The sequence below is a fragment of the Danaus plexippus genome, chromosome 12 (assembly GCF_018135715.1).
Source record: "Danaus plexippus chromosome 12, MEX_DaPlex, whole genome shotgun sequence".
Taxonomy (NCBI): Eukaryota; Metazoa; Arthropoda; class Insecta; order Lepidoptera; family Nymphalidae; genus Danaus; species Danaus plexippus.
The window spans coordinates 921,908-934,515 of record NC_083545.1 but is presented as its reverse complement, the minus strand read 5'-3'; the positions used below and the strand labels follow the sequence as shown (position 1 = coordinate 934,515).

The window sequence follows — 12,608 nt, the reverse complement described above, 5'->3', positions numbered from 1 at the left end:
TAATAAGTTGAGTAATTCTTGAGTTATTAAATCATTAATTCAATTAATTTCATATATTCTTCTATATTGGTAAATTATTTTAATGTCTGGGCGTATGATTTTACATGATGTATTTGTTTTGCACTTAATATAAACAATAAGACAGACAAACTAGCTGGTGAGGACATGTCACAATACAGTTTTAATTTTTAAAAATTCAATCAAAAGGAGAGTGGACTATCGAAATTTAAATTATATGAATCACTTTTTGGCGGAGAGAAAAAATACTTCAGGTTAAAAGATTTTTTTAATTGTATCTTTAGATATGGTTTTCTATGTGTATGTTAAGATTCCAGATTTGCTAATTTCATTAAATTTTTTTGTGCTTGTGATATGCTTAAACTTAATGTATATATAAATTTATTTTTTTTACCTTAAGACCGTGTGATGTTTTCATACTGGACATTCACTCAGTTCGAGAAGTCATATATTTTTTAATATATCAGTTCTATAAATGTAACATAATATTTAATTTTTTTGAGAGAGATTTCCATAGAACCTTTTTTTTTGGAATTGCCTAAATGTGCCATATGAATATAAAATTGGTTTTTCTAAGTTCACTATCAAGGTTGTCAGAGGGTTTTGCATTTTCTCTCAATATTCTGTTTCTCAACTTCAAAATAATCATATAAATGAACGTAATTTTGACGTCTATGTATAAAACACTGGATTTTTTTGAAATTTTTATTACTCTGTTGTGCCCCAGATCTCGTTTTTTAGAAGTTAATTAAAGCATTATTGAGATATTCTCAGTTCCATTATACTAATTTCAATATTAACAAAATAGACTCGTATAACGTTATGTAATGACAACTATGGTGTTTTTCGAAGTCAACTTTTCCTTAGCAATACATATATCTGATATAATTCCTAAGTGAACATTTTAATGCGGCCGTTCCAAACAGACAAAGTAGTCATATCTTACACCAAACAAATTATAGTATCATGCTCTAAAACGACGCTATTTTCCCCCCGAATTCCGCTGCAGAACTCATTAAGTCGTATTTTTACGATTTTCACTTTTATTCGCCGCACTCGTACTCGCATCTGCATTTCTTTTTTTTAATCCCAAAAACAAATGATGCAACATTAAGACCGTATCTCTTCGGTTTAAATTCATTCACAGACTTTGTGTCCGCCGCCTCCGAAATAATTTCAACCTGTTATTTGGACAGGATTACATTAAGAATTAAGTCGTACGTAGTCGTTAATTGGAATGTTAATTTTATTAAATATTTATATTTTATTATTATGGTGAAAGTTTTCATCATATCCCGGGAATCGGGATACAGTCCGTATCAGTCTGTTGACTGATGTTTCTCGTGTTCGAGTTTGTCTACATGTTATATAACGCGAGACGTCAGACGCCGCTCCACTCGCCGGCTCGGGCTAGCCTTCGACGGGTCTCTGTCGTCACAGAACAAGAAAACGCCACAGATAAAACACATCTCACTCCATAGCGTCTATACAATAACTTCATTTAATATAATTATATTTAGACTTCCCAATAAGAATAATACATAATAATCACTCTGAAGAAAAACCTTGGTGTTTTTGCTTTTTTCTTAAAATTCTTAAATAATTACACGTTATTTAATATTGTTATGTCATATTTTTTTATATACTTTATCCAAACCTATAACGTATTTATATTCTCATATATGTTGAGTCGTAAATTTTTATGAATCCTTATAAGTAATAATATTTGGGTTAACAGTTTTCTATATCGTATATCAGTCGTAACCCGCGTCTTGTCTTGGATGGCTCCGGACGAGATCGTCGTTGACTCGACTGTCAACCTTGTATTCATAGACGCGGAAACATTAAAACAGAATTGGTTAGAAATTATCTGATCGTTTTGCATGTATGGTATAATTTGGGCAAGTGGCAAGTCTTGTTTGCATTCCGAACTGAGTTCGTCGCCTCGTTCAAGGCCCCGCCAACCCGTCGTGCCTCTACCGAGTTGACTGTACTCTGACTCCAAGGTTGCGAGCTCTGTCTCCATACTTTTTGTTCACAGTTCCTTATTCACGTTCCCTAAATCCGTCTCGCTGGTTGGAACTCGTGCTCCACCTCCTCATCTCGGCGAATCCTCGCTCGTCACACTCGAGAGTCATATGATGTAACAACTATTTATATGGAGATTTTTCTGTTAAAGTCTATAAGAATTTTCGTAATATTGCCATAACGGGTTTGGACGACTGTTGCGTGTTCTACGCAGGCATATATTTTAATTTACTTTAAATATTAATTAATTTATAAAATCGGTGCGACGATTCAACTTCAAATTATTAACATTATTTTAAAGGTAAATAAGAGATATAATTTAAAAAAAAATACGAAATCCAGTAAACGTTATCCGAAATGCGAAATATTACAAAACCGATGTTGGATATTTCAATTTCAATAATTCACTGAGTCCTTAATATTTATATTATTAAATGAAACATTTTGAATGAAAATTTACCAATGAAATGGACGACGACAACTACACTAACAATGAAGTCGTAAAACGTCTTCAGAAACTAACGAAGTTGTGGCTTTAATTAATATTATTATTGATGAAGACGCCACTTCTGAGAAGAAACGGAGATTTTCCTCAACGGAAAATGATTTTGATATAATATATTATTTATATTAACGTATTACATGAGAATTGTAATAACAGAGTATGTTCTAGATTTATATTTTTTTTGCTATTTCACTAAACGAGAATTCCCCACTACTTAAAAGCCCAAAATTTAGTTGCGTTAAATTGAACTAATGTATAAAATAAATTCATACAAAGTCATAAAATATAGAATAATTGCAAAATAAATGTTTGTAATCTGTTAAATGAATCTAGTGTCTGTTATAATCTGTGACGCATACATTTGACTGATGATGTCATATCCACAACGGCCGGTGTCAGCTAGCTAGTGATGTATAACAAACGTTTTACTCGATTTGCAGATCACTTCATCGTATATACTAATTGATTATCAATTACACTAATTTTGGCCGCATTCAATTCTCGTCAGTACCTCATTAAAACTGCTGTTGTGACGACTCAATACAAACAAACTCGAGCCTTATAATTCGTAATTAATTTGATCGGGAAGCTATCGAAGCGCTTCAGATGTCCATAACTGGATTGGTCCATGATTCATAGTTTGTCACAAAAACAGGTGTTCGTGATATTGATTTTCATTTAAGCTATCGATGCGCTGTCCGCGATCGCGATATCTAACTAATTTAGTTAGAACATAACGTTTGAATTAATCACCATTATAATATACTTCATTAAAACATCTATATACATTAATTCAAATGAAAACTGGTTTGCTGATTTGATAAAATAGGTTTTTTTTTTGTCAATCAGGACACGACATCATTGTTTCAAACGTCAAATGGTTATTTAACACAAACTTTTTAACAAATTTATTAAGATAACTTCGTTCTGTCAAAAGTTAAGAGCGAAAATTAAATAAATGTAACATTTTTCGAGAGATCACCTTATTTATATACCAACAATAACAAAAATAAGTTAAAATTTTTATTAACTGCAATACTTTATAAACTTGACGATACTCATTTTAATGCTTCTTGGTATACAATATTTTTGTTTGGTTATTTGGCGCGTAAATAAATAATGCCAATGGTTTTGCCGTAGCGGGAGCAGGCGACACAAAACTGTCCATGAGAAAAACAAGGTTTTTCCAGACTAATGCCGCAAATACTCGAACACTGATCTGTCATTTACCTATGGTCGTTGCGAAATCAAACCGTAGAAATAGCTGTCGTTTACGTTGCGTTCTCACTACAATACCTAACGTTTTTTTCATGTTAAAATAATATTCAAACAGTCTAAACCTGAATGTAAATTCCATAGGAGCGCATTTTTTGTATATGTTGACAATTTAAGTCAATCGTTTGACAGCAAATTAAAAAAAAAATATTGTTTTAACGATTATCAGCGCAATGTTTTATACTTTTTTTAGCATGAAAGCCTTCCGTGGGCCTTAAGGAATATACAAAAAAATTTTTGCTGTATTGGTGGAGCCATTTTCAAGTTATGAGTTTAGTAACGTCCACTATTATTTATTTTTTATTAATATCATCACTAGTACTCTCGTGTAGGTTTCTGTTTGTTAAATATTATGAATGTGTAATATCTAGTTGAAAATTCATTAACGCTACATATTTAAGAACAATTTTTTAAAAAGACGTTTTTGTATTTGGATTTTAAAAGTAAAAATTTTTTTTGTCATACTCCTCTCGTCTCCCTCACATATTATCCCAAAAACTAGGATGCACACCAAAACCCAGATATATTTTTGGGTGTCCGCCATATTGGATTTAGTATCGACTGACTTAACTGTCAACTGTCATTCAAATCAATAGGAATATTTTCAACAGGCCAGTTCATAACTGTTCGAGAATTAATTGGCACCATTGAACCGGCGGAACAAAGTAAGACAAGTTAAAAGCCGGTTAAAATGTCACATTAGAGATAGTCTCAAGTCACATGATCTTAATGTTACATGGTTCAGACTTCAGACAAACGAGTGGTCGGTGCTAATTATACTCGCACGCGCCACGACCCACAGGTTACTGACACAACTCTAGTGCCAGATCTAGAGAAAAAAACTAACTTTTTCTCTATTAATTTTTTTTAAATATAACATGCTATTATCTCTCAGTGTGTATTGTTTTTGTTACCTTTTGGGTTAAAAATTAAATGTTTGTTAATTTGTTTGTGAAGGTCCCCTGTTTCATAATAAAACAAAGTTACTACTCACTATTATAAATGTATTTCTTTTAATTTAATTATTACTAAATTACATTTATCTTGTCAATAGCAAACATCTATCGCAAAAAAATACACATTGAGCGATTTACACGTATGTTCTAAATCTACGAGCGAACTTGAATGGTATGAAACTGTAGAAGGTGTTGAAACTTCTAACTTCTATTCCTCTGTTAAGTGACTCAATGGTCCGATGTCGTAGCGATTAACACGTTTTCGATCGTGTTTAATTGCCCTTCGAAATAAATTGAATAAATTGGACACGGTACCTCAATATACAACAGACAAACGAACCTAGTGGTTAAAAAAAAATATTTATCATTACATAGAATATTTCCAACAATATGATCGTAGATCCGACCAAGCTTTTACTGAGACCAGGGCACGAGCAAACAAAGGGTTACTTTGACTGTATTGAGTTCCCTTCATCCCCTGGTGTAGAAGAAAAGTCGACAAACAGTAACAAAATATAGCGATCGGTTGATTTTAACCTATAAAGTTGAAATACTAACCAATAATACTTAACTTCTAGATTTACATTTCTCCCCTGGATGTTCTTTTGTAGTAAAAACATCTATATAGGATGTATCTGACTCTAAACGATATTCCTCTACCAGGAAGTCCAAGTGCAAAAAAATAGTAACGCAAAAAGTAGTTCTCTAAAAAATATCCTAGTGTATCATTTAAAACACATTCTGCCCCTCGGGTTTGTGTACGTGAATCATAATTAATTAAGATGCAAGTTGATTGCTCCGGCTATGTTACTGGTCCCGATGGTATCTCACCTCCTATCAAATACTATATCATAGTTCATCCTCTGAATTTACTCGGCAATAAAAATTAATGGTGCGCAGTTTTAATTCATAAATTACGAAAGTGATAATTACGATGTAAGTTAATTACTGCTGAGGTTGTTTATTTGCTATTAAAATTCTAGTTCATGGGGTGGAAGTGCGGGTAATGAGACCTTAATTCAAAAACTATTATATTGCGGAGGATAAGAAAGTTCAGGAGGAGTGTTTTTTTATTTTAATAGTTATACGAGCGCAACCGCATGGGATTGCTGACGATGTTTCGGTGTAAATAATATTTAATTAAATAAGAATTAGAACGTTTCTTAACCATATAACGTAACAGAAACCCCGGCCTCGGCAGGTCGCTGGCATGTCTAGCTTGTGACGTCACACATCTAACACTAATCTAAAGGTTGACACTCGTAGATGCTCCATCCTTTTTATTTTGAAAAAAGACATATTCTACATTGCTTATGTTTATCGTATTTTGATTTAGTTCACTGAAGTTTAATTTTAAATTTCTTAAAATAATATTGGGCGTTCTTTTTTTATTTATTTTATTGGTCTCATAACAGAGCGCATTTTGATTAGACAGTATATGCAAATATATGATCTTGGTTTTATAATTTAAATTTACGACCGCGAATACGATGGATAGAGAAATACCTAGGGGCTAGGGTTGTCTCTTAATTTTACTTTCAAATATTTTTTAGTTAAAACTGGATTAAAATCAGATTGGTGGTGATTTTCGGCCAACCGTATTTAAGAAAACAAAATAGCGAAAACCCTGCAAATTCAGAATCTATTCGAATAGGATGACGCTAAATGGAATTTCACAATGTACATGCTAATAAGAGGAGCTGTGTCATAGACAAAGTCTAGCGGAGATTATTAACTTAAGGTGCAGTTGGTCTCACCGTACTATGTTATTGCAAAAGATGTAATGTTTATAACTAACGCAGAATCAGTATTAATGTTTTAAGTACAAATTTTAAATTTAGAAGTACGCATCATTAAAGAGTTTTTTTTTTTTTTTACTACAAAATGTCGTCAGTGTATTGTATAAAGGAATGGGTTCTAGGTTTCTTTGTATCCCTTATTCATTTACATCATCTACGTACAATTTATAAATTCTATTAAACCTTTTCATTTTGTTATAAATTTTTTTTTATTTGTTATATTTTTCTCTCGATATTCTTAATAACCGGATTAATTCGCGTACACACGTTCATGTTTAACGTATCGATTCATTGTTTCTTGTATATTGTACAGGCAGTGAAATGAACTGAGTCTTAACTTTGTAGGCTGACCACGCGTGCGACAAAGAATTTGGTGCGCAATTATGTTAATTTGACCGCGACAACGATTATATTGTTAATTAGTGTTCTACATTATTTGTATGGAGTCGAATAACACGTGAACATTAAACATTATTTAATTTTTATTTTTTATGGTCGCTGTTTATCAGATACATCTTAAATGCATGTAATCTGGTATGGCGTTTTATGGTATTTAACTGTAATATACATTAATATTTCTATATTGTATTGTTGTAAAATAACTGAGGAGAATAATTATACTAAAATCAATTTTCACAGTGGCGTAATATATTTTTAATATTTTATAGTATAAAAGTTGAAGGGTATTTAAAAAAAAAATCAACTAGCAAGGAAATAAAATTCGTCTGATCTCTTAATTTACAACAATAGGGAACTCCCTCCCTGTTTAACTAAACAATATATTGAATAAATATTTCGATGTAAGATATTTCTGTAAATAATTTTAAAATTTTTAATTCCAATTACAAATATATAATATAATGCATTTATGTAATATTTATTAGATATTATTAGTAAACTTTTCATTTTTATTTATTATAATATTTCTGAACGTATTATTTGTTCAGTAAAATTGGGTAATTTAATTATAAAGCCTGCGACGTTGCAAAGAAAATCAAAATTAAATAACATTTTTTATTTACCCCTAATCTGTCATGGCGGGGGTGCACCTGATGCTATGGGACTAACAAAATCCACTATAACAGTTATGGGATTGCACTATAAACTATAATGTCGCTGGGGTTGATATTACACCATATTGCCCTTAGACTTTATTGCGTTTGTTCAAATGTTTGGATAAATATTTGCTATTGGCCTGTTCTAACAAGATTGTGGTCTATATGGGTTTGTTTTTCGTGACAATATAACATTTGGACATCAAAGTAATTGTCATTATTATAAATTGAAGGCGATTAGAAATGGCAAACTTAAAGAAATAGTTGCTTATAGCCTTAAATTGTGAAAGATAAAATGAAAATTATTTCATTTTTTTATTTTTTATCTCAACTCTAACGCTTTTAACTGGTAAAAGACGGTTAAATTCAACAGAAACGGACATATTTACTAATTCAAATGTCCCCCTTTATGTCATCTTCGTGTCTGAAGCCCAACTTGACAAATATTTGTTATAAACAGCAAAATTCATACACTATTAAAAATAATATTACAAAGAACGTCTTGGCGACCTGCTATACACATCCAGTGAATTCCAGTAGCTTCGACCAAGTCGTGGATGCTCATTGTCTTGTACATCACAATCTGCAGAGGATCATAGAGTATAAAGAATCTCACTTAAATAGAGTGAACAAAGCTGGCGTAAAACGTAGTTAAGAAACGAATGAGAATCTAAACGGATAACTGCTGACAAAATCAGGTCGAAAGCGGGCGTGTCGTGGGCGCAGGAGACAGTGGGCAGCGTTCACGCTTCGAGACTTCGTACCCGCCGCTCTATGTATATCTTAAAATCTTTATGACATGTAACCATTAAATCTTCCAATAATAAATATCTGATAGTCATATATTATGTATTCTAATAAGATTTTTCATCTTTAAGCTCCGGCCTAAGTTTTGGTAAGTAATATTTTCTCCTAATACCCTGTCACTAGAACAAACACGGTGAACCTTTAACTGATAAAATAGTGTTATTTATTTAATTTCTACAATAATTTTCCTAGCATCCATCAGTTTCCGCTTTCAGCGATCGAACGGTAAGACAAAGCGGTTCGGTGGACGGCCTATACACGAGCGTTAGAAAGTGAATCTTTAACCCGCCATTGTGATCTGACCTGGCCTTGCTAGGTCAGGCATGGCACTTTTTAGATTCCCGTTTATATTATGTATTACGCGAAGTACCATATTATATAAATTAAACTTGGTAAATCTAACAATAGTTTTATCTTTCGAAATTACGAATATATGAGCCAAATAGAGGTCATCTTTTAAAGATAGGTTAAATAGTGCTTCTCTTCACACTTACGCACCGGAAGTCCTTCTTTTCCATAATTTGTCATATGTGTTTTAGTCTGCATAATATTATTTAATCTAATTTAGAAGAGATGGATCAAACCATAACCTTATATCTATGATTGCCGATTGCCCATGTGATAGAGTGATAAGTACAGTATTGTGATTAAAATTTAATGCACCTTCAAATGCATGTCTTCATTAGCAAATATGAAATTTATCTCACCAACCTTTAGGATAATATTTAATAATAACATTTTTCTAAATACCTGTGCCAATGAATCAAAGTAATCTAATGTTATAAGCCAATCAATAATTTCAAATGTGAATATCGATCGCTCCGCGGATAGTTTTCCACAAAAGTGTCAAAATACTTCCGCGAGGCTAAAATAAAGCCGTGACGCAGAAACGTGCCGAAGTTTGCATACTAGATGTGGAACACTGTCGCTAGCTACAGTGACGTAGCCTTAGGTTACGGCAACGACCCGCCAAGGCCAATATGTCCGTTTACGAGGCTATTACAAGTTTTATGAATTTGGCATGACGCTTACAATTTGAAGGTTGCTCGGATCCTGCGGTGCCATCAGGCTAGCTGATTTAAACATCTTTTGGCGTTCTATTCAGAAACTAGTTTGTCACCTGTTCCTTAATGAGTCGCGGTCTGTTGTCCTGTCTTAATTGTTTAACAGATCCTGTATCGAGATCCTTCACATAAACGGTTGAGAGCTTATCGATATTAATTTAAATGTGTCCAAACGTTTATAAATCTATATGAATGATGTATAATCAGAAGATATCATCATTCGTGGATGATTTTGTCATGACAATATGTCTGTATGTCGTTTCCCTCGGCGGCCTCATCGGCTCAGCAGAGCCTGTGCTATTTCGAGCGTTGGCCTACATCTGTACGGAAATAATCTGTTTATATGTTCAGGTGGAGGTAATCACACAACCAAACGTGTTTCATAGTTGCCAGGCACGAGAACCGAAACAATTAATATACATATATCGATTTGTAATAATGTCAATTTTATAATCAAATATTTAAAATCCTGATATTGTTATCAAATTTTCTTATGTTAATACAAACATGAAATTGGTTGTACCTTCTGGCATCCTACGTGCCATTTCATGTCCGGATGTGAAGTGCCCTTACCATAGAAAGGGTCCCATACCAATGATAATACTCGAACAACCCCATTAATTTTCCCCTGAAATAAAAAATTATGGCTGGGGCTGTTGTAGTCTCAGCACTATTTTCAATCGTATCACCGGTTTTTAGGGTTTAAAATATGTTTACATTATGAGCCATGGAGCACCGGTTTATCGGTTAGGTGCATATTAAAGAGTTTGAATGGGAAGGGCTGTTTAGATTATTCAGCACGTTTAAAACATTGATTAGTTTTATGTTCTATCGATAGATGACGGCTCTAGTAAAAACAATTAAATGATTAAGTAGTTCTTAAACTCAACTCAATGTATCATCTACGGTTTATTAATTATGATTATTAACGTCACTTAATCTTTTTAATATATATGTATATAAATATATATATATTGTTTTTCCACATCCCTAAGCTATTGTGTCGTTGATCACTGCCCACGCCGTAAAGCCTACTTGTGACAATGGCGCCAAATCGAATTAGTGTCAAATAGACTGAGGATAATGTGATTACAATCGAAATTTTTGAAAAGTTTTTCGTCTTCGAGTCAGTAGAGCTTCACGTTTTGTTTTATTATAATAATGTCTGTTGTGCCGAATCCATTAACAAAGTCTTCAGTCTGCCTCGATACCCTCGTAGTTTGAGGAAGTCGTGTTTTAGTTATAATTCCATATACATATTCATTTAACATTATGACACATTAAATAATGGAAAAATTTTATTTGATAGTGGGTCACGCCGGATTTGACTTTGTCGTAAATTAGCATACCATTAACTTTGATTCATTCGGACTCTCGCAATGTTTGTTACTTCAAATCGGATCGTAAGTTTTTAACTTGTCCATATTAAATCGTCGATGATATTATTATTTGATTTTGCTATACTATTATATTTAGAATCAAAGGAAACCGAATCAATTATACATAACACGGCCTCGTATACCCACGTGATGTTATTGCGCACTAGTCCGTGAAGTTTGGTCGTCCATATTGGTGATAAGATTTTCCACCGCGTCCGCGCCTTACCCGCGCCTTACTCGCGTCGACACACAGGCCTTACGTAAATCGCAAATTTAAACATCGACGTTTAAATTTACAGTATATCTGTTTTACATCTACATATAAGATACTGTCTGGTGGCATATTGAGGTGCGATTACAGTATGTTTTGTGTTGTATAACAATTAATATTTTGTATACTTGTTAATGTACGTTATACAAATAATGTTTATATTCTATTTAAGTATATTTTGTGTCGTTCGTAATGTTGTTATCAATTCATAATAGTATGGAGTCGTTTAAAATATGCGATTTTATTATTAGACAGAATTTCCTAAAGAATTATTCAAAGCTGTTACAAATAGCTCCTAAACATTGCATAAAAACCAGTGACGCAAGTGTTTGATAACGAACAACACAATTTACGTTATTGTGTTTGTGAACTTGATCTTGTACAGAATTCTTGCAACTAAGATTTGTTGAAGGTACAAAAACATGAATAAAGAGATACTTTCAAGGCTTCTACGGCGACACATTACTTGATATAATGTATGTACTATTATAATATGAAGTGATGACATCTAACAATAAGAGCGATCCAATTTTTCGCATCACCTCGGACGCTGACATCGGTAATGACGTTAAAATTAAATAAACATCTAAACAAACGGATCCCCTTTATTTGATTGGTCTTAAAGTGCATATTCTAATGTACAAACATCGTTTACAATAGTACAGCTGAGGGTCGAGGAGATAAGCCCGTGGTTCATTGTCAAAAAAACTCTGCGGTCGCTCCGGCAAACATTTACCGCCTTTTAAAAAACGTTTGATGTCTTCCTCCCCTTAATCTTAATTTAAAGTCATTGCTACCCCCTCAATTGTTCCCTCCAACCGACTCTTCTCATTTTCATTCTTTTCATTCCATTAAAAATAAAAAATAAATCAGAAACTTAATTCATCAATCACAAACAGCTCCTGCGTCGTTCCAAATCCAAATATCTGTCAGATTTATATTTTAAAAAGTTATTAAAACTATCAGGGCACAAAGTTTTATTCCTCATTATATTTTATCATAAAACTCATCTCATAAACTTCCACTTTATCGGACATTGTTAAAATTCCGCCTTCGACCGTCGCACGGAATCAACATTTCTCCATACAGCTATGCATATTGTTATAATGTGTCGAAACATTATCAGTTCATTGAGAATGTAAGGGAATCGTGCAGGCCGCTGTCTGAATCGAAATGTGTTGCCATGTGGTTTGCTCTGACTGCGATTAGAATGTCGACAACGCTTGACATTCGGTTTTCTTCGAATGATAACTAACATTCCAACGTCAAGTCATAGCACGGTGACATAATATAGCGACATACCAACCACCGTAGACACGAGCCCTGCCTGAGATGTTGCTTTCACTTGATCTCTTAATAATTATCATTGGGATAGATTTTATAACAGAATTTTAAGAAATTCGCCGTCAACAGATTCACTGTAAATTTGCGTATGTTTTTTTTTAAATTAT

The 12,608-nt window shown here is 33.1% G+C and overlaps 1 protein-coding gene across 1 annotated transcript in view; it reads left to right on the top strand.

Annotated features, from left to right (window-relative positions):
• LOC116772334 (tRNA dimethylallyltransferase) overlaps nucleotides 1–12,608 on the top strand; it is a 90,991-nt gene that overhangs the window by 993 nt on the left and 77,390 nt on the right. The window lies entirely within an intron of this gene.